The sequence below is a fragment of the Enhydra lutris genome, unplaced genomic scaffold (assembly GCF_002288905.1).
Source record: "Enhydra lutris kenyoni isolate GAN:26980312 unplaced genomic scaffold, ASM228890v2 scaffoldscaffold25, whole genome shotgun sequence".
In the NCBI taxonomy this organism is placed as follows: domain Eukaryota; kingdom Metazoa; phylum Chordata; class Mammalia; order Carnivora; family Mustelidae; genus Enhydra; species Enhydra lutris.
Genome location: NW_019154109.1, coordinates 7512165 through 7538462, shown reverse-complemented (window position 1 = coordinate 7538462; position 26298 = coordinate 7512165). Strand labels below are relative to the sequence as shown.

Sequence of the window (26298 nt, the reverse complement as noted above, 5' to 3'; positions counted from 1 at the left end):
CCTCCCTCTCCCCCTGCTTGTGTTCCCCCTCTTGCTGTGTCCCTCTCTGTCAAATCAATAAATAAAATCTTTAAAAAATAAAATAAGATTAATATTATTTATGGGTGCCTGGCTGGCTCGTTGGTAGAGCATGCAATTTCTCATCTCAGGGTTGTGAGTTCAAGCCCCACATAGAATGTAGATTACTTAAAAACAAAATCTTTAAAAAATGAATTTTAACAGAAAGATTCCTATTATTTAGACTTGAGTACCTCTACATCTATTATCCTTACCTTTCAGTTTTTCTTTTAGATTTTTTTATCCTTTTTTTTTTTTTTTTTTTTAGTTCTGGGAGATTTTCTCAATCTGGAGTTCTAATTCATTCTTCAACTGTATCCATTCTGTTATTTCAACCATTGCATTTTCAACCCTAGTATTTTGGACTGGTTCTCTCAGCCTCTGATTATTCTTATTTCAAGTTCTTAAGATGTTCCCCATTCCTTTTAAGATAATTACCATTCTAGGGGTGCCTGGGTGACTCAGTGGGTTAAAGCCTCTGCCTTCGGCTCAGGTCATGATCCCAGGGTCCTGGGATTGAGTCCCACATCAGGCTCTCTGCTCAGCAAGGAGCCTGCTTCCCCTCCTTCTCTCTCTGCCTGCCTCTCTGCCTGCTTGTGATCTGTCAAATACAAATCTTAAAAAAAAAAAAAAAAGATAATTACCATTCTAACTTTAAACTCTATGTCCATCTGTTCTATTATTTCTGTTCCAATGAAACTTATACATTATTCTTCTCCTGAAATACCTGTGCTCTTCAAACGTCTTTGTTATTCTTCCCTAGAGGGCAGGAGATACTCTGAAAGGCAAAGAATATGGGGCAAGACCAGATTCCAGCCCTTATTAGCTGCAGCAAACTGTAGTAAGGTAGAAAATAAGTAGTAGGGTAGTAGGGCTCAGCCAGAAGAGAGTGAGACTCTTGACCTCAGGGTTAAATTCAGGCCCCATAGGAGGTGTGGAAATTAGTCAAAAATTTCAAAATAAAGTTAAAAAAAAAAAAAAAACAAGAAATACGAAGTACAAAAGTAGAAAGACCCAAGCACCAGAAAACCATACTCACTCTTCACCCCATTCACTCACTACCCAGATCAAATACTCATCCTTTGTTCCCCAAGGAGAAGCAGCACTAGGATAGGATTTGAGGAGACCTAAGGACTTAGAAGGTAAAAGAGAAGTGCTGTCTAAGGTCAGTCTTCACCTATTTTTCATCAGCTGCTCACAAGTATATGCTTCTGTAATGCCCTGATTCATTGAGGAGAGCTGGACTAGGGCTCTGGGTCGCAAGCATAGAAAAATGTAATTCCAAGGTATTGAGGCAAGGAAGAAACTAGAGCAGTATTCCAACAGTCCCTCCCCCATGGTTTTATTCTCCTGTCCCAGACCAAAGCCACCTCCCCATACACACACACACACACACACATACAGTTCAAAACAGCCCACATCACCAGTCTGTTTCTCATAGCATTTTCCGATTACCATTCCTATAGGGATGATTCTGGAAGCCAGCAGTCATGCTAATTCAGCCTCTCAGTAGGAACAGAAATTGACTACTGGGCAGGTCTGAAGAATTTAAGCATCAACAAGGTTTTCCTACTTTAACACCTGGTAGAAAATTGTGCCATTAAAAAACAAAACAATCCACTGCTTTAAAAGCAATGGAAGTTAAGAGCAGGACAAATTAGATTGCAAAGCAGAGGAGGAATGAGAGGGAATGGAGACAAAATGGAAGGATTTTAAAATGAGAGAATAGTGGAAAGAATGGGAGGGGAAGACATGAGCAAAGGCACTGTTCAAGACGTATGTGAGAAATGAAGTCAGCTGACAAGCTCTGAATCCAAAGCAAGATCTTGTCCCTTTCCCACTTGGGAGTCTCTTTTGATTACAGGTTTAAGTATTATTACTTGCTCCTTAAAAGAGGAAACGGAGCCTAAAAGAAGTCAGATAACTTGCCTGAGTCTAAAGCTATTCTTTCCCACTATGCTACCAGTGAGCAGTTACATTCAGTTGCTCAAACCAGAAAGTAAGGGGCACCTGGGTGGCTCAGTCGGTTAAACATCTCTTAATTTCAGCTCAGGTCCTATCTCAGGGTTGGGAGATCGAGCTCCATATCAGGCTCCACACTGGACAGGGAACCTGCTTGGGATTCTCTCTCCCTCTACCTCCACGTCACCCCCTCAACCCCATGTGTGTGCTCTCTCTAGACAGATAAATAGGTTTTATTTATTTATTTGTCAGAGAGAGAGAGAGAGAGAGAGCACGCATGCAAGCCTGGGAAGCAGCAGGCAGAGGGAGAAGCAGGCTTCCCGCCAAGCAGGGAGCCTAATATGGGACTTGATCGAGGGACCCTGGGATCATGACCCGAGCCAAAGGCAGACGCTTAACCAACTGGGCCATGCAGGTGTCTCAAAAATAAACAAACAAATTAATAAAACCAGAAAGAGTCCTCTTATCTCTCTCTTCCCATTATCACATCATCGAACTTGATCAATTTTAACTTTTTTTTCTTAAAGATTTTATTTATTTATTTGACAGAGATCACAAGTAGGCAGAGAGGCAGGCTCCCTGCTGAGCAGACAGTCCAATGCGGGGTTCGATCCCAGGACCCTGAGATCATGACCTGAGCCAAAGGCAGACACTTAACCCACTGAGCCACCCAGGCGCCCCTCAATTTTAACTTCTGAATCTTTCAAAACCACCCCTTCTTTTCATCTCCATGACTATTTCCCCCAACCAAAAGTGTTATTCCCTCTGTGCATCACTGAAATAGACACTTCACTGATCTAACTCCCTCCAAACCAAATTCCACACTACAGCTAGAAGGATTAAAAAAAAACAAAATAAAAAAACAAACCCAAAGCTACAGTGCCAGGCCCTGCTTGAAAGCTTGCTACTGCTCTAAAGATAAACACACAATCCAGCCCCAGTCTTGCCAAACTTTCCTCTTGTACCTCATGTTCTCCACGCTCCCTGCACCTCCTCCCCACCCTGATCTTTTAGTTTCTCACAGCACTTACTTCCTGCTTCAAGGGCCTTTGCACACATTGTTCCTTCATTTGTAGCACTGCTGAGTTCTACGAAGACTGATTCATCCTAGACCTTCTAGTCTCAAGTTAAATATTACCTCAACAATCACTAACAGCTGATAAACCATTTAAGTAAAAAGCTTGGGAAGGGGGAACTTTAAAACACAGGGAGAAGGCCAAGAATACTTGACCACTGACAAACCTCTCTAAAAGACGGTCATTTGCATCCTGTACTTCTTGATGGAAAGCAAGAGGAAGCACCCAGAACCTCCTACCTCCTGTAACGTATTCTCGACAAAAAAAAAACAACTAATCAAGCTTCTACATCTACTAGTTAACTACCTGCTTATAGGAACAACGAAGGATAAAGGAATTAATATCAAAAGCAAATAATTAGGGGCGCCTGGGTGGCTCAGTGGGTTAAAGCCTCTGCCTTCGGCTCAGGTCATGATCTCAGGGTCCTAGGATCGAGCCCCACATCGGGCTCTCTGCTGAGCAGGGAGCCTGTTTCCTCCTCTATCTCTCTCTGCCTGCCTCTATGCCTGCTTGTGATTTCTGTGTGTGTCAAAAAAATAAAATCTTTTAAAAAAAAAAAAGCAAATAATTAGCCAAACCCAGAATGTAGGAAATGCTACAAGATCTCAGATGGTGGGGCGGGGAGGGTGGGGGGTTATGGTTAAATGGGGAGACCATTACTTAGGCTTAAAAAAACATAAACTTAATACAGTATGCAGACCTTGTTCATTCAAGTCCTGATTCAAAGAAACTATCTGTAAATGCCACTTTTCCCTAAACAATCATAAAATGTTGAATTATGTACTAGATAGTAGATATTAAGAAACTGTTAATTATAGTAAAAAGGCACTGTGGCCATTTTTAAAAAAATCCTGACCTGATAAGAAATACATTCTAACATATTTAAAGGTAAACTGACACTGTGTGATATGCTTTAAAATACTTCACTAAGAAATTGAGAAAAATAGGGGCGCCTGAGTGGCTCAGTGGGTTAAGCCTCTGCCTTCGGCTCAGGTCATGATCTCGGGGTCCTGGGATCAAGCCCCGCACAGGGCTCTCTGCTCAGCAGGGAGCCTGTTTCCCCCTCTGCCTCTCTGCCTACTTGGGATTTCTCTCTCTGCCAAATAAATAAATAAAATCTTAAAAAAAAAATCACAAAAATTCCATTATCTATTACATCTTGAAAAACGAGTACTCAGAAAATACTCAGTTACAAAAAAGAATCTACATTATTAACTGGTGCTGCTTTGGCTCTCTGGAAATGTTTCTTTCCAGCTAATAATAAACCTTAGAAATAAGTATAAAAAACTGAAAAGAGGGGCACCTAGGTGGCGGAGTCCTTGAGTCTGCCTTTGGCTTGGGTCATGATCCCAGGGTCCTAAAATCAAGTCCCATATAGAGCAGGGGCCTGCTTCTCCCTCTCCCACTCCCCTTGCTTGTGTTCCCGCCCTTGCTGTGTCTCTGTCAAAAAAATAAATAAATAGATAGATAGATAAATAAATAGCTGAAAAGAACAACACGTGGGTGGCTCAGTCAATTAAGCGTAGGCCTGCGGCACAGGTCACGATCTGCAGTGTCTTGGGATCAAGCCCATCTGGCTCCCTGGAGTCTGGGGCTCCCTCGGCCCCTCCTCCCCACCACCTGGGCTCTCTCTTGCTCTGCTCTCTCTCAAATAAATTTAAAAATCGCTTTAAAAAGCTGGCAAGAGGGGCGCCTGGGTGGCTCAGTGGGTTAAGCCACTGCCTTCGGCTCAGGTCATGATCTCAGGGTCCTGGGATCGAGCCCCGCATCACATCGGGCTCTCTGCTCAGCAGGAAGCCTGCTTCCGTTCCTCTCTCTCTGCCTGCCTCTCTGCCTACTTGTGATCTCTGTCAAATAAATAAATAAAATCTTAAAAAAAAAAAAAGCTGGCAAGAGGGGCACCTGGGTGGCTCAGTGGGTTAAAGCCTCTGCCTTCAGCTCAGGTCATGATCCCTGGGTCCTGGGATCGAGCCCCGAATCAGGCTCTCTGCTCAGCAGGGAGCCTGCTCCCCCCTCTCTCTCTGCCTGCCTCTCTGCCTATTTGTGATCTCTGTCAAATAAATAAATAAAATCTTCTAAAAAAAAAAAAGGTGAAAAGAATTTGCCTACTTTTAAGTGAATGAGGGATAAAAGTTCTTTGTGCAGTTTTCTTGCTTTCAAAAAAAAAAAAAAAAACCTCTCCCTGGAACAAACTGACGGTTGCCAGAGAGGAGGTGGTGGAGGGACAGGCAAAAATGGGTGAAGGGAAGTGGGAATACAGGTTATGGAATGAGTAAGTCACAAAGATAAAAGGTACAATACAGGAAATCTAGTCAGTGGTATTGTACTAGCGCTGTGCGGCGACAGGAGCTGCACTTGCCTAAGCACAGCATAATGGATAGAGCTGTCAAACCACTACAGATATACCTAAAACGAACGTGACATCATGTGTTAACTGTATTCAACTTAAAAAAATAATAAATAAAATAACCCAAAGGACTCTTCCTCAAGAGAGATGGGTTTATTGACAGGGAAGCCATGGGGCACCTGGGTGGCTCAGTCAGTTAAGCACCTGCCTTCAACTCAGGTCATGATCCCTGGGTTCTGGGATCAAGCCCCACTTCTGGCTCCCTGCTCAGTGCAGAGTCTGCTTCTCCCTCTTTCTCTTCCCTTCCCTCTTGCACACTCTCTCTCAAATAAATAAAATCTTAAAAAAAAAAAAAAAAAAGTAAAGAAAGAGAAGCCAATTCCACCACTTCATTCCACAGTACAGCAGAAGTAAGGATATCCCAGGGCAGGCCAAACTACCCTCTTTTTCAGTGCATTTGAAGAGTGAAGGACTATGACACATGGGCCTGTAGAACTGACTCAGGATGCACGTCCATTTCCAGACTCTCCTCCCCTCACTGGGTATGTGTGCATGAGCTGGTCTCCAAATTACTGTCTCCAATCCTGCGTGGTACTCTTCTCCAAGTTTCCACTTCCACCATTCAATCCCCACCATGACGAATGATGAACTCAGTTTCTTCAATGGGTCAAGTCCTTTTAACATTTACCTCCTAGGTGTTTTTAGTACTGAGTTTTTCAAACTACAAGTTGTACCCAGTGAGTCTTAACTGCTCCCTCCATTAATGAAATAGAAGAGAATAGAAAATAAAAGTAAATAACAAAGGAAGTTTTGTTCTTGTGGAGCCTGTTTCTGTTATTGAAAACAGCCAACACAAAATGGTTAAGCACCTTTGTATGAGGCACTCTTTAAAGCAGTAACTTTTTTTTAATTTTGGCAACAACTCATTCAATCCTTACAGAGATCCTATCAGGTAGATATACTATTGTCCTCATTTTCAAAGGAGAAACTGAGGCAGAGAGGAAGATAACTTGCCAAAAATGGTCTTAGAGTCCAACCACTCTGGCTGAAGAGCCAGAGTTCTTAACCATTCCCCCTCCTATATGTACCGGGCCACAATATAAAACTTATTTTTAAGTTTTGGTTTAAAAAACCAAACCATGGTTTTAAAAAGTTTGAAATCCACTGCCTTTGGATTTCAGATATCATCAAGCACCTGTCCTTTTTCCTCTTCTGTGATATATTTTCTATTGAAATTCTTATTCTTCTACCTAGGTCAAAAGTCACTTCCTCGGCCGAGGCTTTCTGACACTCCAAGGGAAGCTGATGGCACCAGAGCCCCTCTATTACCACTTACCACATTTTTTTATTTGTGTTGTCTACTAGGCTGAAATCAGAGAGCAGTTCACTCATCTCTTGGTGATGCTGGAAGAGTGGTTTTTACCCTACACTTAGTCCAACAGACTCCACCTCATCTTTAAATCTCTACCTCTGAAGACAACTGTGATTTTAAGACTAATTCAATTAAAAACTTGTCAGAATTTAGCAGGATTAATCATTCGTAACTCTTTAAAGCCCTAAGGACCTCTACTAAACATTACTGTCTGATTTTCTTTCAACTACATATTTGAGAGTAATAAAAACTTAAAAAAAAAAACTACTGTACTATTCAGATGTTTAGTTCCTACCAAATCTGTAACACACCTACGCAGGTAAAGCGTGTAGCAAGAGTATACTCCAGCACAGTTTGCAAAACAATGTGCCTGGAACAACTTAAAACTCCATCCGTGGGGAACTGGCTAAGGAAACTGTTGCACAACCCTCTAAAACAACACTATGCACGTGTTTAAAAGAAAAGTATGACCTCTATATTTGATGGAAAGCTGTCCCTGGTGTTATCTTAAAAACTTAAGGTGCATAACAATGCATACAAAATGACCCCACTGTTGTTTAAAAATGCGAGTACTGTAGCAAAAAGTCAGGAAGGACGTCATCAAGCAGTTAACAGCAGCTAGCCTGAGGAGAGAACCGGTTAGGGTGAATGAACAGTTAAACTTTACACGCTTCTGTATTCTGTGCTTTTTTTTTTTTTTTTAACTTCAGACACACTTTTTTTTTTTTAAATAAACTACAAAAATCTGTGATCCTGACCAGTAGTGTGTGAAACAAAATATTCTGAAATAAATACTTTTAAACTGAATTATCTTTTGGGTGTCAGGAAGGTATGAGGAGGGAGGAGACAAAACCTAAACTGAGATGTAGGAATACTTAACACCCAAGGTACTAAGTACCTTTGACAGGTGACCTGTTCCGGGTGGAGGAGCTGCCTAACCAACACAGCGTTTCCCCGATGACAGGGAAAAGCAACAGCATGTTCTGCAGGTGTCGCTTTAAGAGTGGTTTATCGAAATCCGGGGGGGGATCCACTGGACGGTCGGCCGTTTATAAAGTACGTATTTTCCCCAGCCCCAACTCCGGATGTTCTGCTTGGGCGGGTCTGGGTGTGGTCCCGAAATGAGCCCTCTTCAAACTGGCACTCGAGCGCCTCGGACACAGATGGTGCGCAGACCTGAAAGTGACTACCTTCAAATCTTGAGACACATCAATGTCCCTCTTCCCCCCAGCCCCCTGTGGCCACTATTTCCTCCAAAGGGCCTCAGTAGGTTTCCAATGTTGCGTCCAGTTAAACATCGTCCACCGACCACTTCGAGTCGAGGTTTGTAACTTGGTGGCCGAACGGTAGCAAGCACGTCACTGCACCTCCATTTTTACCTTCCGCGGGGCCTCAGCGCAGAACCCTTCCCCCACCAGCCCTTCTTCAGCCCGGCACGACCGTCCCAACGCCGCCACCCATGCTTCAAGCTCCACCCGCCCGCCGCCCCAGCTCCGAGGTCCACCGAACTGGCCGCGCCACCGCCCGCTCCCCGCTCTCCACCTCCGGCCCCCAGCCGCTGGGGACCCGGCAGCCGAAACCCAAGAGCCACACCTTAAGCCCGCTCCATGAGTCGCTCCCCCGCCGAGCCCGGGTGGGGGGAGGGGACGTCAGTCACAGGCCCGAAGGCCTCAGCAGCATTTTGAAACGGCGAGTAGAGAGAGCGCAATTTCCGGCCTCCTGAACCCGTCTCGTACAAGGGCTTCCGGTGAGGCCTCCGGAAACCATAGAGGTTCCCCTGGAGTGCTAGAAAGGTAGAAGGGCTGGGCTCTCCCTGCCATAGAGTAGAGCCCAGTCCAGAGAGAGAGAGTCGCAGGTCTTGGAAGACTGAGTTGTGAGAGAACGTTTCAGGAGCTCGCAGAGTCTGACGGTATTCACAGACGTGTCCTAGGAAATCAAAAATCAAGGAAGGGAGAAACCTAATAGCATAGTCAAAGACAGCCTTTTGCTCTTCCAATAACCACCATTTTCCTCACAGTTGACTTGAATATTCACTCTTAACTCCCCAGAAGTGGTGGCTGAAGAGGGCAAAGAACATGTTAGCGTTGTCGCTAATTGGGGGAGATAGGACTAGAATATACACGACTAACTCAAGACACGTGGTAAATGCTGAAAGAAGTGCAAAAAACCGGGAGGTGGGGCTTCTTTGGATCATACAACCTGATGACCTCTCAGGTTGGCCGACTTCCACCTCTGCCGGTGCCAAATGGTATTATCCCACTCAAATAACTTCATTTATTTCGGGATCATTCTAAATGTTAGAGGATTTTCTGAGCTGAAGTATGTTACTTTGCAATTTCTCTTGGTTTCGGTTATATACTTGGGAGAACAGAATAATGAGTCATTCTTCATAAAATGACTACTAATCAGTCATTTGAAGACAGTTCTCATGTTCCATCCCTAACCCTATCACTTGTTTTTCTGCAAGCTAAAAATCCCCTCACAGCCTTCAGCTATTTCTTACTCGACATGGCTTCAAGCCACCCTGGTCACCATGTTCTGAACAAGTACCTGTTTGTACTGTTTAAAATGTGGCTCCCCGGACTGGGTACAGACCCATGTTAGAGAAAATGGGGCAATGACCTCCCTTATTTGGCACATTGCACCTTGCTCTATTTCTGGCATAAACTTCCGTATAGCTGGGAGATCCAGATTTCTGTAAATGAGCTGAAGAATTAATTCCTTTTTCACAGTTGCTCTGAAAGAGCTTGAAGTTAGCAGCCACCTCTCAAAAAATAGAGGGGAGGGGCTTTTTTAGATGAACCACTCTCAACTGCTTCTCTCTTTTTTCTGCAATTAATTTTAGTATTTTTTTTTAAATTCCCAAGCAGTACTTTGTATCTTTTAAATAATATCTGGTTAGTTTAGGTCTCTTCCTTCTGTCTCCTGGACTCTTGGAATTATGATCCTGTCTGGCAACTCATTTTGTTTAAGATCAACAAACATTTGTTGAACACCTACTGTGTGCCAAGCACCAACCTAGAAGATTCCAAAGCAAGTAACTCCTGTGATCTGTCTAGTGGAGGATTCAGACAGTCCAGATAAAGAGAATGTGGTAAGTGCGGTTAACCTTGCCTGGAAGGTCAAGAGAGATTAGCTCTTTTACTTTGGCATTTTGCAAAATTTTGATCAACATATTTAATTCATCTTTATTGAAAGTCTTGATAGATATGTTGAATAGGACATGGTTAAGAATAGAGCTTTTCCCCTCATGGTTGATGTTGATCCATGATTAATCATTCATCTTCAAATGTTGTTCTTAAACCACTAATGATCCTACCTAATGGTCGTCAATATCTGGAAATATTTCACTATCCTTTCCCAAGAACTTCATAAAACTTCATCGAATGAATTGCTGTAGTGAAAATAAACTGTAACTAGAGCATTTCTTCTTGTCGAGTGAACTTACCAAAAAAGAAAATGAAATTAGCTTAACAAGCTCATAATTGACTCAGTGATCACCACTTCCTTCTCTAAGAACTATACTCAAAAAACCGTTTATTTAATAACGAGACAGGAAATCTGGGTTTAGTCTAGCTATTTCTAGAAACCAGAAATTTACGCAGTTCTTCAGGTTCCCAGTCGGTAAATAAAATGGCTAAATCAGATGATTTTTCTAGAGCCCCCTAGGCGTTCTAAAGGAACCAGAAGTCAATGTTCTTAATCTATAGCCTTTCCTAAAAAATTACAGTGAACTACTTCACACATAGAAAAAGGTATAAAGAAGAATATAATCTCCTTTCCCCCCCACTCTTCCTTTGTAGGTAAATATTTCCTATTTACCTATTTCCTTTGTATTTTACCTATTACAAAAAAGTTTCCCATAGTCCATTCTCCTATGGCATCTCCCTCCTTCAACTCCAAAGAGAACTATTCTGAATTTGAATATTCTATTCTGAATTCTGAATTCTGAGAAAAATTCTGAATTCTGAACTATTTACCCCTGCCATCAACCTCTTTAGAGGTATATATTCCTTAAAAATATTTCATGCTTTTAAAATGTTTATAAATGGCATCAAACTGTATGTATTCTAGAGCAACTTACATTTTTGCTGATCATTGTGAAGTTCCACAATGTTAAATCATGTGTAGTTAATTTTCAATATTGTTTAGTAATGTTGTATAGTAATATATTGAATTGTGTAATTCGTTGTTATATAGTAATTGTGATTTTTCTAGGGCCGCCATCACAAAATGCCACAGACTGGGTGACTCAAACAATAGAAATGTGTTTTCTCACAGTTCTGGGTGCTAGAAGTAAAAGATCAAGATATTGGCAAATTTGGTTAATTTAGATACTTCTCCTTGGCTTGCACGTGGCTGCCTTCTTGTTTTGTCCTCCCCTCTTGGTCTGTAAGTTGTCTGCATCCTAATGTCTTCTTATAAGGACACCAGCCAATAGGACCCACCCATATGACTTCATTCTACCTTAATCACCCCTGTAAAAGATCTGTCTCCAAATAGGGTCACATTATGAGGTGCTCAGGGGTTAAGACTTCAACATAGTAATCTGGAGGTGGGGGGACACAATTCAGCGCATAACAGTAATGAATGCACCACATTTTTTTATTCATCTCCTCCTTCAATAGATACTTGGGTTTTTCCAATAGTTTGCTGTTACAATGCTTCCATCAACATTCTTGTACTTGTGCACTCTAGGGAGTAGAACTCTCGGGTCACAAACACATTATCAGTGCTATCAGATCATAAAACAGTGCTCTCCAAAGTGGTTGTAGCAGTATACGCTCCTGATGGGTGTGTATAAGATTTATTACTCACATTATCAACAATAGCGAGACTATGGAAAGAGCCCAAGTGTCCATCGGCTGATGAACAGATAAAGAAGATGCGATACACACACACACACACACACACACACACACGGAATATTATTCAGCCACCAAAAAAAAAAAAAGAAAAGAAAAGAAAAGAAAAGAAATCTTGCCATTTACAATGAGGTTGATGAAGCTAGAGTATATTTATATTATGCCAAGGGAAATCAGTCAGAGAAAGACAAATACCATATGATCTCACTCATATGTGGAATTTAAGAAAGAAAACAGATGAACATATGGAAGGAGGGAAAGAGAAAAAGGAGAGGGAAACAAGCCATAAGAGACTCTTCTTTTTAAATTATTTTTTTTATTTTTTTATAAACATATAATGTATTATTAGTCCCAGGGGTACAGGTCTGTGAATCGCCAGGTTTACACACTTCACAGCACTCACCATAGCACATACCCTCCCCAATGTCCATAACCCCACCATCCTCTCCCTACCCCTCTCCCCCCACCCCCCCACCCCCGCTACCCTCAGTTTGTTTTGTGAGATTAAGAGTCTCTTACGGTTTGTCTCCCTCCCAATCCCATCTTGTTTCATTTATTCTTTTCCTACCCCCCAAACCCCCAACGTTGCATCTCCACTTCCTCATATCAGGGAGATCATATGATAGTTGTCTTTCTCCGATTGACTTATTTCGCTAAGAAGCCATAAGAGACTCTTAACGATAGAGAACAACTGAGGGTTGTTGGAGGGAGGTGGGTGGGGGGAGGACTAGATGGTGAGGGGTTAAAGAGGGCACTTGTTGTGATGAGTACTGGGTGTCGTATGTAATGATGGACCACTGAATTCTACTCCTGACACCAATGTTACAATGTATGTTAACTAACAAAATTTAAATTAAAAAAATAAGCTAGAAGTGCAGCAATTAAAAAAAAAGGATTCTGTTGATCCACATCTTTGCCAATCCTTGGTATTGTCAGATTATTTAAAAAAAAAAAACAATGTGATAGATGTGAGAATTTCTCATGGTGGTTTGATTTATATGAAAATATGAAAAAAATGCATTTTTGCATATCTATTGACCATGATTGCTCGCCTGTGAATTGCCTGTCCATATCTTTTGCCCATTTTTCTATTGGTTTGTCTTTTCCTTACTGATTTGTAGGAGTTCTCTATGCAATCTGGATAGTAATCCTTCTTGATTCTATGTACCACAAATAAATCTTCAAATCTATAACATTTTTTCAACTTTTTTAATGTCTTTTGATGAACAGGAGTTCTTTTGTATTGTTTTGTTTTTGAAGATTTTATTTATTTATTTGACAGAGAGAGAGAAAGCACAAGCAGGGGGAGCAGCAGAGGGAGAGGGAAAAGCAGGCTCCTGCCGAGCGGGGAGCCCAATGTGGGGCTTGATCCCAGGACCCTGGGATCATGACCTGAGCCAGAGGCAGACGCTTAATCAACTGAGCCACCCAGGTGCCCTTGAACAGGAGTTTTTTAAATGAAGTCAGATTTATTATTATTTTATGTTTCATTTCCTTTTTTTTTTTAAATTTAAGAGATTCTTCCCTGTTTTGAGGTCATAAAGATACTATTGTATACTCTCTCCTAAAAGTTCTAAAGATTCACTTTTAACATTTAGGCCTTAAACTCATTCAGAGTTGATTTTTGTGCATGTTATAATGTGGAGATCCAATTTTAGTTTTTTCAATTTGAAAAATAAAATGTGTGACTCTATTACTGAATCTGTAAACTGATTATGAGCCTATCTCTAATCCAAGAGCTTCTCTTGGGTTACTCTTTCCTTCCTATTTAACACAATCATTGAAGGCTTTGTAAAAGAGGAATCATTTGAGTGGGATCTTAAAAAATGAATAGGATTTCAAGAGGCAGAATCGGGAGAAGTCGTTTGAAGAAACATGGCACAAATAATGAGGAGAGGAAACGGATGATGAATTTAGAAGAGAGCCAGTCTCAAAACTGAAAAGAATCTACTTTGATCGAAGGGTTGGTTACTGAGTAAAAGACTGGCCACGGGATTGAATCCCACTGTCCAATATAATATCCACCAGCCACACAGGGCTTGAAATGTGACTAGTCCAAATTAAAATGTGCTCTAAGGGGGCGCCTGGGTGACTCAGTGGGTTAGGCCGCTGCCTTCGGCTCAGGTCATGATCTCAGGGTCCTGGGATCAAGTCCCGCATCGGGCTCTCTGCTCGGCGGGGAGCCTGCTTCCCTCTCTCTCTCTCTCTCTCTCTGCCTGCCTCTCTGTCTACTCGTGATCTCTCTCTGTCAAATAAATAAATAAAATCTTTAAAAAATAAAAAAAATAAAATGTGCTCTAAGTATAAAATACTCATCAGAGTTCAAAGACTAACTTAGTAGGACTTCTTTCCAGTTACTGCAGCTGGAGGAACCATGAGCAGCAGAGTCTCCAGAGACACTCTGTACAAGGCGGTGCAGGAAGTCCTGCATGGGAACCAGGGCAAGTGCCCAAGTTTTTGGAGATGGTGGAGCTGTAGATCAGCCTGAGGAACGATGACCCTTACAAAGACAAATGCTTTCCAGGCACCATCTGGCTTAAGTCCACTCCCCGACCCAAGTTCTCCATATGTGTTTTGAGGAACCAGTAGCCCTGTGATGAGTCCAAGGCTGTGGATATTCCCCACATGGACACTGAGGCACTGAAGAAACTCAACAAGAATAAAAAATTAGTCAAGAAGCTGGCCAAGAAGCATGACGCCTTTTTGGCTTCAGACTCTCTGATTGAGCAGATCCCATGAATCCTGGGCCTGGGCCCGAAGAATCCTGGCAAGTTCCCTTCCTTGCTGACCAACAGTGAGAACATGGCGGCCAAAGTGGATGAAGTGAAATCAATCATCAAATTCCAGATGAAGAATGTGCTGTGTCCGGCAGTGACCGTTGGCCACGGGAGGATGACAGATGATGAGCTCATGTACAACATTCACTTAGCTGTCAATTTCCTGGCATTATTGCTCAAGAATTAGCAGAACATCCAGGCTTTATACATCAAGAGCACCATGGGCGAACCCCAGTGCCTGTACTTAGGCATAGTTTAATAAGTCCTAGCGTGCTACCATCAAAAAAAAAGAAAAAAGACTTAGGAAAAAATACTGTAAATTATCCCATTAATAATGCTTTATATTGAAGGGTGCCTGGATGGCTCAGGCATTAAGCATCTGCCTTCAGCTCAGGTCATGATCCCAGGGTGCTGGGATGGAGCCCTGCATCAGGCTCCCTGCTCAGTGGGAAGCCGGCTTCTCCCTCTCCCACTTCCCCTGCTTGTGTTCCCTCTTTCTCTGTCAAATAAGTAAAATACTTTTAAACAAATAATGTTTTATACTGATTACATGTCAAAATGATGATATTTTGGATATATTGGGTTGAATCAAATATATAATTAAAATTAATTTCATCTGTTTCTTTTTACTTTTTTTAATGTGGCTACCAGAAAATTTTAAATAACAATCGTGGTTTGCATTATATTTATATTGAAACTGGTGTGGAATGCCAGCAAAGTAAGCTGGGGCCAGATTGTGGAGGATTTTGAATGCTGCTCTAAAAAGTTCCATGTTTTACTCAGTAAAGTAATGGGGAGAATCAAAGAGTTTTGAGCCAAGGAAATGCCATCTAATATTCCTAACTTAATGACTAAGCATTCTGTCTGCACACAGCCGATTTTAGAAACTATTTTACCATTAGCTCTGGGCAGTTGGTTAATCGTGGCAATGTGATTCTTACAGAGAATATTTGATGTGGTAGTCCTTGTCATTTTTATTGTAGCACGAATGAAATCTAATGTGTGCTCCTTTGAGGGGGAAATTGGAACGTAAATGAGCCAAACTTTTAATAATTCCCCTTTACTTAGGGGATAAAGTGATTCTTTTTGTCTGAAATTAACTCAATATAGTCAGCTTTCAAAATTCTCTACATCTCCCCCTAATCCAGTCAAATATGTTAAAGGGTCATTATAGTTAATAATGCTGTAGTGCATATTTGAAAGTTGCTAAAAGAGGAGATCTTGAAAGTTCCCATCATAAGAAAAAAAAACTCGTTACTGTGTGTGGTGACACGTTCACTAGACTTACTGTGGTGATCATTTTGCAATGATTACAAATACAGAATCGTTATGTTGTGCACCTGAAACTAATTTGATAAGAAAATAATTGTTAAAAATATGTTGGTTTGAAGTGTAGATAGTGTTAGAATGCTAGAAAGAGCAAAATCTGTAGTCTGTTCTTGTTACGTCTTTGCCACGGTCTTTATGTGACTTCATGATTGTTCATTTCTTGTCAGACACCATTCCAAACAATTTATATAAACTATCTTAGGAATTCTCACAGTTATTCTATTGTCCGGAGACACAGAGAAGTAGCTTGCTCAAGAACACATGGTGTAAGTTTTGTTTGTTTGTTGGTTGGGTGGTTTGTGGGGGGTTTTTTTGTGTGTGTTGTTTTTTTTTTCTTTTTTTTTGGAAGTAAGGTTTCAGAAAGGGGACCTAAATTCAGAACCCAGGCTTTATGTAGAAATATAGTGATCCTTTCAGTTTTTCAATGGACATATATGCATGAATTTTTTGAAATACACGAATTGCTTTGAAATACTTCCTAACTTAACAATATTTTGCAATTTTCCCAGGTTGTATTCTCCTATAGCATGATTATTAATAGCTACATAATATTCCATGCATGAAGGCTGTATCACACTTTGTATAGCCATTATGTCATTTGCAATATTTTCCAATTAATATGCCATGATGATCTTTCCTGTAATCAAGTCTTTGTATACAACCCTGATGATTTCTTTAGGAGAGATGCCTACAAGTGAAATTTCTGGGCCAGAACTATCACCTCTAAAGCGCTGGAATTAAGCAGATGCCAAGAAGGGAAAGCAACATCAGCTAACAGAAATTCTTTTACGTCCCACCCTCAGCCCCATGGCGGGTGACTCTCAAGGCCAGCCCTGTAGCAGAAGGCAACGCTCAGATTGCCGATGGCTGCGGAAGAGGAGAGCCTCCGTGAAATCTCTCTGCTTTCCTGTCTCTCTGGCTTGCAGGGCTTCGGCCCCCAGGGTCTCGGCTGGGGACTTCCTCCCAGGTTTGCGTCACTTAAAAATTACTTGGACGCCTTTAAGGGATTTACAGGACAACCACACTATCCCTCTGCAGGATCCTTTCTCCCACTCCAAACGCCGCAGTTCAACCCAGCGGCTTCTGAGCAGTATATTTATATTCTCTCCTGGACTCTCTTATTTACGTTTCTCTTGTCAGGTCGGTTTTAGAACTGATATCCACCCTATTATCAATAGTAAAATAGATCTGATGCCACTACAACCCTTCGAAAGTGATACACCTCTCGTTCTCTTAATCCTGGAGAGAAGTTACAAATCAAAGAAGCCTACATCATAATGGTTATTGAGCGCAGAAACACCTCGCAATTCTGAAGTAGCTGCTAATGCTGGTGAAAAGTGCCTGATTGAGGTCTTCTGTTTCTCTTTCTTGTAGGAATCCGGAGCTTTCTTGGGTTTAAAACAGTTTCACAAAACGTAGGTTGAGAAATCAATTACACAAGGTTCTTTATTCTTATGTAAGGCATTGTAGTTGGGGCACTTCCTCGTGAGAGCCCGGATAGCTCAGTCGGTAGAGCATCAGACTTTTAATCTGAGGGTCCAGGGTTCAAGTCCCTGTTCGGGCGCTCGTCTTTAACTTTTGCATTTTTTTTCTTTCAATTTTTAACAAGCCGAGAAACACAAACTCCGACTCAATGAGAAACCACTGTACAAAAACCTCCATATTCGCTAAAAAATTAAGTAATTTTGCGTAGTCAGTTTTTTCTTCCCTGAGAACACATTTATCTTGCATATTCTAAAAGCAATGATAAAATGATTTCATTTTGAAGTAGAAGTACGTCTTACCTCAAGAATTTCGTATGGTAATATTCGGTAATGTAAATGAGGGGCAAAAGCCACAAACGCCCGAACAGGGACTTGAACCCTGGACCCTCAGATTAAAAGTCTGATGCTCTACCGACTGAGCTATCCGGGCGCTCTTGGAAAGGATTGTTCTTCTATTTACTTGATATAATTCTAATAAGTTATTTCTCTGGCGAAATACCTTTAAAATAATTCTTTCAGCACAGTGAGGGAAAACATCCACTTTCCTATTTTTTTCTCAATTTACTTAAGACATGCGTTCTTCGAGTTCTCTCATATTTCATGTTTGCTCAATTGCCAATATCTACAAAACTGAAAGGAAACAGTAGTAACTTACAAGACAAGGCAACCAACTTTAAATTTTCAGACACAGAGTTGCAACCTTTTTATTACAATTCTTCTGTCTTCCATCTATCACATCGCTGATAGGACCTCTTAATTTTAGTGACCCTACAGAACCAGAATAATGTATCTTTCCCCTTAATGAAAAATACATTTCCATTCACTAGGTGATGTCGCTGTTAGATTAGCATTCCTCAGCACAAAAGAAGGAAAGATGCATTTGATTCATGAATAGATGAGCTGATAGAAGAAAATAAAAGTAACAGTGGGAAGGGAGGGGGGGTCCAAATTTAGATTGAGAGAAAAAGAGCTCAGACTCTTCATTTAGGTTTTGATCAGAGTTTCGCCTTCCTGACAAGTTGCAGTTTTCAAGTCAGGCTCACAAGACGAGCCCTCCTAAAACAGTATTAGTGTGTACCAGTGGGAGCAACATGGAGTATTAAGAACAAATATCTCCAGATCAGCCTAGTCTTTCCCAAAATCAGTTTCATCAACCCTGACGCATAGGGTGTGGAACACAAGATTATGAAATTTTGAAAACCGATAAGGGAATTCATTCTTTATTTCTGGGAACTTGAGATTTCTGAACACAATGAACAACAAAACAGCTCAGCCTCAGCTGGAGGGATTTCTTTCCTACAATTGTCTGATTCTTTTAGAACGAAGACCAACAAATTATGTGACCCTGAGCAGGCCTGGGTTTCCGCATCTATAAAATGAGGGAATTGATTGGTTGACTTGTAAGATACCTTCTAAATCGGAAGTTTTACCACGCTATTGCCTTTCCCACTATGAATAAGATTAGAAGGAACAGACTCAAAATGCAACACAAAGGAATGATTAAACTCAACAAACGTCTATTGATCTATTGATGTATGGTACCTACTATTTCTACAGCAGTAAACTAGGCACAGTGGGAAGGAAAACAGTAATCGTGGAAGGAAAGTGGGGAGTGTAAATTGGGTCTGAAGGATGGTGAACAGGCTCGTAGGGCTGGAACGGAAGTAGAAAGAGGAGGTGCCAGATTGGAGACCTCTGACACTGACAGGTTTATTTCAAGCCAAGGAGGAAAAATTTTGTCATATAGACAATGCAAAGTTTGAAAGTTGAATCGAAGGTCTGGCCTGTTAACATTGCAATGTCCCACCCGAGGTAGCAGGAGCTAAATCGGCTTTTCCCCACGTTGCATTACACACACCGGAAGGAGTGCAATCTTGTACCTAATTTAGCGCTAACCCCGGAGTGTTTCTTCAAGCTTCTCACTTTCCGTAGACTGTCTAACTTAATTCTCCCGCTAGAGGGCAGTCTAAACTCACAGATTCTATATTGGGAACCCCACCCCACATTTCTTAAGCATCATTCCCCCACTAATCTATCCCTTTTAAATTAAGTTTTTGTTTCAATTTAGTATAACATATGGTATAATATTAGCCTCCGATGTTCCCCCACTAATTTGTAAAGGGATACTTTTTGCCCACCCTCTCCCACCCCACCCTGCCCTGGCCCCCGCCCCCCCAATCACCAAACTCCTCTGTCTTTGAAAATCACCATTGACTCTGTGTCAGAGCTGGGAAAAGTTGTGGAGCAGGAAAGGTAATGCCCTTCTCCCATCTCCTTCCCCTCTCAGTGACTCCATCTGTTACCTGGACCCAGTCTTCTTAACAGTCAGCAACCGTTAGCTTAAGCAGTCACACCTTGGAGTGGAAAATGTTTTCACAGGGACTTGAGGGCACCGACATGCATGGTGAGGTCCTGTCTTCCTCATCCTGAGGGTCCCACAGCATGCATGGCAGAGAAAGCACATGGTAGTTGTGAATTGGATCCAATTGTACTGAGAGCCAGATAGCACATCTCTAATAGTGAAATTCAATTTAGGCCTTGCAGGAAAAGTTTAATTTGGGGAGGCTTTTCCGGGGCTTCCCAAACCAATGCCAAGTGTAGCGGCCTACTCGAGGACCCAGTCTTCCATCATCACTGTATAGGTGAGACCATTTGGAGTTGAGACCATTACAAGGCACTGGGGAGATGCCTGGTACAGAGGAGTTGTTTGGAGACATCTCTTCTGGTGATTTGGCCCAATAACTTCAAACTGAGAGCAACCTGGGTTTCTGGTGGGTGCTCCCACCCCTCACCTCTCTGAGAATACGGGGAAGCTAGCAGCCCCACGGTCTTGGACAGCAGCAAGAGCTCAAACATTGGGATAAATATTTCCTGAACCAGGCAGCCCTCAAGTGTCCTGGGTCATTGGAAAGGTATAAGAGAGAAGCAGGACTGTTGTCAAAGCCAGTGGGATTCAGTGAGATTGAAGAAGTCAATCAACCACTAAATATTTCCAGGGCTCACCTACCCCATCTCCAACATCTATTCTCCTTTCAAAAAATATTTGGATCTTTTTGTGGAAAGTCTACAGAAGGATTTTTAAAGGAAAAAGGCACAAACATTGCCTTTTGCAATTTCCTTTTTTGCAATTAAATTCCTTTTTCAATTGCCTTTTGCAATTAAAGTTGTTTTGCAGATAAACCCTACCTAGCCCAGCGGCACTTGGGTGGCTCAGTTGGTTAAGCCCCGCGTCAGTTTCCTGTAGGTAGTCTGCTGCTCCCCCTCTGCTGCTCCTCCTCTGCTGCTCTCCCTGCTTGTGTTCTCCCTCTGTCAAATAAATAAAATCTTAACAAAAACAAAAAACCCTAACCCAGAGCAGAGCCCCAAGAGAACACAGCACAGATTTACTCACCTTCTCCTCTCATTCATTTCAACTACCTGCTCCCTAATAACCGCGTCCCCATTCATTCACTCATCACCAATATTTACTGAACACCAGCTTTGGATCAGGCAATGAATTAATTTTAGAAATTCAAGGGTAAACCCAACAGAGATTGCCTTGTCCTTAAGGAGCTTATAGTCTAGGGGCACCTGGGTGGCTCAATGGGTTAAAGCCTCTGCCTTCAGCTCAGGCCCTGATCCCAGGGTCCTGGGATGGAGCCCCACATCGGGCTCTATGCTCAGCGAGGAGCCTGCTTCCCCTCTCTCTCTGCCTGCCTCTCTGCCTACTTGTGATCTCTGTCTGTTAAATAAATAAATAAAATCTTTAAAAAAAAAAAAAAAGGAGCTTATAGTCTAATCATTCTTCCGTCCCCTCCCCAATTCAGGAAGAAGTTAGACAAGTAATTTCGACAATGTGGGATTAGTGTGACAATCCAGGCATCTCTCAGGTGTATTTCGACATTTTCGGCAGGTGCTCTAGGGAAGCTTCCTGGAAAGCTAATTGTAGGGTGTATTAGTCTGCTATAGCTGCTATAACAAATAACCACACATTTAGTAGATTAAAAGTTTATTATCATACAGTTCTGTAGATCAGAAGCCTAACACTGAGCTGAAATCAAAGTGTCAACAGGGTCATGTCGTCCTTTCTGAAGGCTCTGGGGGAGAATCTGTTTCCTTGCTTTTCCAGTTTCTAGAAGCTGTTCACGTTCCCTCGCTCAGGACTTCAACCCTCTGACTTAAGAGCCAATAGTGTTGTATCTTACCATTCTTCCAGCACCACAGCGCCCTCTGATTTCAGCTGGGGAACATGCTCCACTTTTGTGGACCAGTGTGATTAGCTTGGGCTCATGTGGGTAATCCAGGCTAATCTCCCAATCTCACAGTCTTTAACTAAATCCCATCTGCACAATCCTTTTGTCATGTAAGATAACATATTTACACCTTCCAGGGATTGGGGAGCAGACATTTCCTCCTTTGGTGGGGGCATTATTCTGCCTACCATGTAGAAAGACAGCCACATAAAGGGAGGGGCAACAGAGGTAAGGTTGGGGGGGGCGGGTAGGAGGCCCTTTTCAACCAGTAGGAAGAGTTTGTAGAATGACTCCTAGGCAGGAATCACATGTATTCCAGAAACAATGCGGAGTTTGCATTGGAATGAGGGAGGGAGTTATTCATTCAACGCACATTTCTTAAAGCCCCGTACATGGTAGGTGCTGTTTTGAGGATACAAGGATAAACAGGACAAAGTCTCTGTCCTCTGAAAAGCAAGAGCCAGATTATGAGAAGCCTTGTTGACTTTCTTAAGGAGTTTGGGCTTCATCCAAGAGCTCTATGGAGTCACCCATTCATCCACTGGACAAATTTTATTGAGCATGTGCTATGTGCCAGGCATGTTCCAGGCTCTGGGAATATAGAGGTCTAAAACTAAAGGGAAAAAAAAAAAAAAAACCAGACCCAAAGAATCCCTGCCCTCGTGGATCTTCCATGCTAGCTGATGTTAATGAAGCGAGGGAAGCAGGTGTCTGCTTTAGAAAGATCGTTCTGGTTGGGGTATTGGGGAAGAGACTGGAGCAGAGCAAGGCTAGAGGTAGCCAGGCCCCCTTCCTCAAGATTCACAGCCTTTCTCCAGCTTCGTGTCCCTCCTTGGACCCATCCTCTTTTATCAGGGACCGTCTTCCCCTTTATCCTCCCACTGTACCTATTCTGCAACACCCCACCTGCAGCTCTGGTTCAACATCCTACACCTGGGCTTCCCAGTGCTGCAGAAGAAAATGAGGAAAGTGTTAATATCCCCTCCACTCCATATCAGAATATCTGATTCCAACCGCATCCTTGACCCTGCTGACAATTCCATTTCTCTCTCTGAGAAGCTACCATTCTCGTTCCTTTTGGTGTCTATTTTAACTTTATCCACTTATTTTAAGTCCCCAAGCCCAGCTGGACTTCTTCTCTTTCAGGAGATTGCTTATAGACTGTCAGCTAGCCACCCGTTAGCTCCTAACCTCTAGGCTTACCAGTCTACCCAAGTGTCTGCTCCGCTCCTTGCCCTTTCTCAACGATGTACCAGGCAACCCCATCCCCTTCCCTCTGGTGTGTCCAGATCGCATTTCCTCTGGGACAGTTTTCATTAAGCCTCTCTCTCCTTGGTCTTCCCCCTCAACAATTGCATTGCACTTCCTTCCCATCTGAAAAAGGAAAGCCATAACAAAAACCTTCACCCGGGGCGCCTGGGTGGCTCAGTGGGTTAAAGCCTCTGCCTTCGGCTCAGGTCATGATCTCAGAGTCCTGGGATCTAGCCCCACATCGGGCTCTCTGCTCAGCAGGGAGCCTGCTTCCTCCTCTCTCTCTGCCTGCCTCTCTGCCTACTTGTAATCTCTGTCAAATAATTAAATAAAATCTTAAAAAAAAATTAAAAAAAAAACAAAACCCTTCACCCTCTTCAACCCCTATCCACTGACATTGTTCTTTCCATGAATTGCCAGGCTTCTAGAAAGAAGCTCCAGTGGATTCCTGCCAATCCAAAGGGCACTTCCCAGGCCTGCCCTCCTGGTTGTCCCTGCCACACTCGTGTTCCGGTCACTTTCCTGACACTTCCTCCCACCCTCCATCCTGATACTCTTTGGTCTCGGTTTTTCCCTACCAACTTAGTTGTTTCTTCTCTGGCAGGGCTCTTCCTCTGCATGCCCACTTGGGAGATCTCATGCATGCCCACAGTTTCACTGACTATCCATAATCTGAGGAGTCCAAAATGGCAGGGCTTCTTTGGCAGGGCTCTTCCTCTGCATGCCCACTTGGGAGATCTCATGCATGCCCACAGTTTCACTGACTATCCATAATCTGAGGAGTCCAAAATGGCCCTCACTTGTCCACACCTCTGCTTTGACTTTAGTTTTTAGACATCCTCACCCAAACATTCCACACCTAACCCAAACCCAACATGCCCAAAATGAAATTCATGTTTGCTCCCCACACCTGGGCCCTGTCTTACCATAGTCCCCCAGCTGGTACATGGCATGACCTGCCACTAATTCCTAAGGCATCAATCGGACAGTGATTCTAGATCCTTCCCCCCACTCCCTACACTCAATATATTATCAATTATTGATTTGACTTTCTTTTTTTTTTTTTTTTTTAAGATTTACTTATTTATTTGACACACACAGAGAGAGAGAGAGATCACAAGTAGGTAGAGAGGCAGGCAGAGAGAGGGGAAGAAGAAGGCTCCCCGTTGAGCAGAGAGTCTGATGTGATTCGGGGCTCGATCCAAGGACCCTGAGCCTGAGATCATGACCTGAGCTAAAGGCAGAGGCTTAACACACTGAGCCATCCAGGTGACCCTTGATTTGACTTTCTAATCATTACTTGTATCTGTCCTTTCCTTTTTATCCTCACTGCCACAGCCCTGGCCCCGTCTTGAGATTCTCTGGTCTTGCACTCTGAATGAAGTCGTGGCCTCCGTGAGCTCTTGGTCCATACTCCTAACGTGGCAGGAAACAAATGGCACACTCCAGTTTGAAGAGACAATTTACAAAGGGTCAGCAGGGTGAAGGAAAGCCACAGGAATAGTGCGCTGCACACTGGGGCCGGCAGGAAAGCGAATTTCCACTCCCAGGTCTGAGAAGCCAATTGAGATAATCTGCCTCAAGAAAGCCCAGGGAAGGAGAGGGAACCACCCAGAGGGAGCTGTGAACTTGGGTTGAGGGTGGCGGCCAGCCCACAGGGACTCCAAAGAGAGGGAAATGCTGAGAAGCAAATACCCAGACCTATTTAACCTCCTTCCTTCCAATCCTCTGCCGGGGCTCCCAGGGGTTACCCTTTACTAGGAAGCCCAGGGTCAACACTGAGTCTGCAGAGACAAAGGGAAGACAAAGAGTGCATCTTCCAAATCCTCCTGTGTAATATGCCAGAAGGTTTTTCTGATCATTCCCAGCTCCACTTGTCTACACCCTGGGTTCTCTGTCACCCACAGGACAAAATCTAAACTTGGCATGCCCTGGTTTCTAAGGAAATTTTTTCTCCCTACCAAAGCGCATTATAGAGCCTTTGATACTATATTCAACCAGAGAGCCAGGCTTATTTCCTGTTAGCTCCCCACTTGAGAAATGTTCACTCTGGCAACAGACATACTGATGGCCCCTAGGCCACTCTGTTCTCTTGGGCCTCTGAGCTGAGCCTGATGACGGCCACACAGTAAGGGTCGCAAATATTTGTATTGTGAACAAGTGAATGAAGGCGTGTTTTTATCTGCTGTGGCTCTTGAGGATAACATCTCCATTATGATCTGTGTGCAGAGCATTCTGTCTACAGTCATCGGAATAGTTCACAGACATTCTCTCATTGGCTCTTCACAAGAGCCCTGAGTGGTAAGTGAAACTGATTATTATTACCGATGCTTGGAGCGCGACTACCCAAGGCCACATGGCAGAGAGTAGAGAGAAGAAACACAAGCTTGGGTCTCCCCCGTCATGGGCTTCTCCTCCTATGGTCTCACTCAGCGTAGCCTGCAATTAGGGGTCCCTCACATTCACTCAGGTTTCGTCTTCTATAAGAACAAAACAAAATCCCAAGAAATCCTTCTGCATCGGGAACTCGCTTTTTACATTGCTTTCTCCCGGTAGGACTTCTTCTGCTTAGTCAAATTCCCTAGTTAATAAATATCCTCTTACGGAGCTTTGGAGTCTCTTCAAGTTCTCTAACTTTACGAATCTAGGAATTGTGTTGGCTTTTTGCAGTTTTGTATTAATGAGGAAATTTTAGAGGTCCCATATCTTATTAAAAAGGCCTTTCCAACTTTTTTTTTTTTTAAACTCTAGTAAACCCTAAACAGGACTGAAATAGTAGCATTTTAACAAATATTTCCTTGAGACCAGGAAAGGGGTAGGTTGGCAGACGTTTCCATGGGAACCCTGGCTGGGGAGTTCCAGGCTTCTGAGTGAGGCTGGGAGCCTGGAGACCCCATATCTGAAGGGGAAGGCCGGGGAGGGAGGCTGGGAACCAGGTGTTGATCCTTGCAGACCGGCCAGAGATGAAGGAGAGCCCCGGGAGAGAACAAATTCAAGTTTTGAGGATATTGTACTTCGAGATCGGAGATCTTAGTTACCATGCAAAGTAAATGCAAATGAGGAGCTGGCCAATTTTTGGTTGTTCTTTTTTTTTTTTTTTTTTTTTTGGGTGGAGTCTTTAGGAAAATTCTTCTAGAGACCACTGCTCAAAAAAAGCACTTCGAGTCCACATTTTAAACATAACCTACTACCACAGCTGGGCTGGAGGACCCTCTATCACCCCTCCCCCTCAGGACTGCTATCCTCTGGGGTTCAGGTCGCACGAGGCACTCGGGCGGACAGAAACACCACCAAGGCTGAGTGCTCAGCGAGGAGACAGCTTCCCCCCTACCCCCACCTCCGCCCTCAAGGTAGGGGCTTTTGCAGGCGTCGCCATCCTAATATCGCAGGGGGGGAAAGTCCTCGAACTGCCCGCGGTTCCTTTTTAGCAGAGCGAGCTGGCATTCATCTGACCCTGAGCAAAGGGGTCCCTGCGGGGAAAAGTAAAGACCCAGCTGCAGAGACCTCACCCGAGTGGGACGCGGCAGCGCTGGCTTCGGGCTCCTG

At 43.1% G+C, this 26298-nt stretch overlaps 1 protein-coding gene, 2 non-coding genes and 1 pseudogene across 3 annotated transcripts in view; 2 read left to right on the top strand and 2 right to left on the bottom strand.

Moving 5' to 3' along the window:
• LOC111150994 (MDM4, p53 regulator) overlaps nt 1–8488 on the bottom strand; it is a 41244-nt gene extending 32756 nt beyond the window's left edge. The window contains exon 1 of the mRNA XM_022508676.1: nt 8408–8488. The gene's annotated coding sequence lies outside the window, so the exon portion shown is untranslated. The remainder of the gene's footprint in view (nt 1–8407) is intronic.
• Nucleotides 8489–9862: 1374 nt separating this feature from the next.
• LOC111150959 lies at nt 9863–14715 on the top strand (annotated as a pseudogene).
• A 2561-nt stretch (nt 14716–17276) lies between these two features.
• TRNAK-UUU lies at nt 17277–17349 on the top strand. Its single transcript has one exon. It is a non-coding gene; the product is annotated as a tRNA-Lys (tRNA).
• Nucleotides 17350–17626: 277 nt separating this feature from the next.
• On the bottom strand, nt 17627–17699 carry TRNAK-UUU. Its single transcript has one exon. It is a non-coding gene; the product is annotated as a tRNA-Lys (tRNA).
• Nucleotides 17700–26298: the final 8599 nt, after the last annotated feature.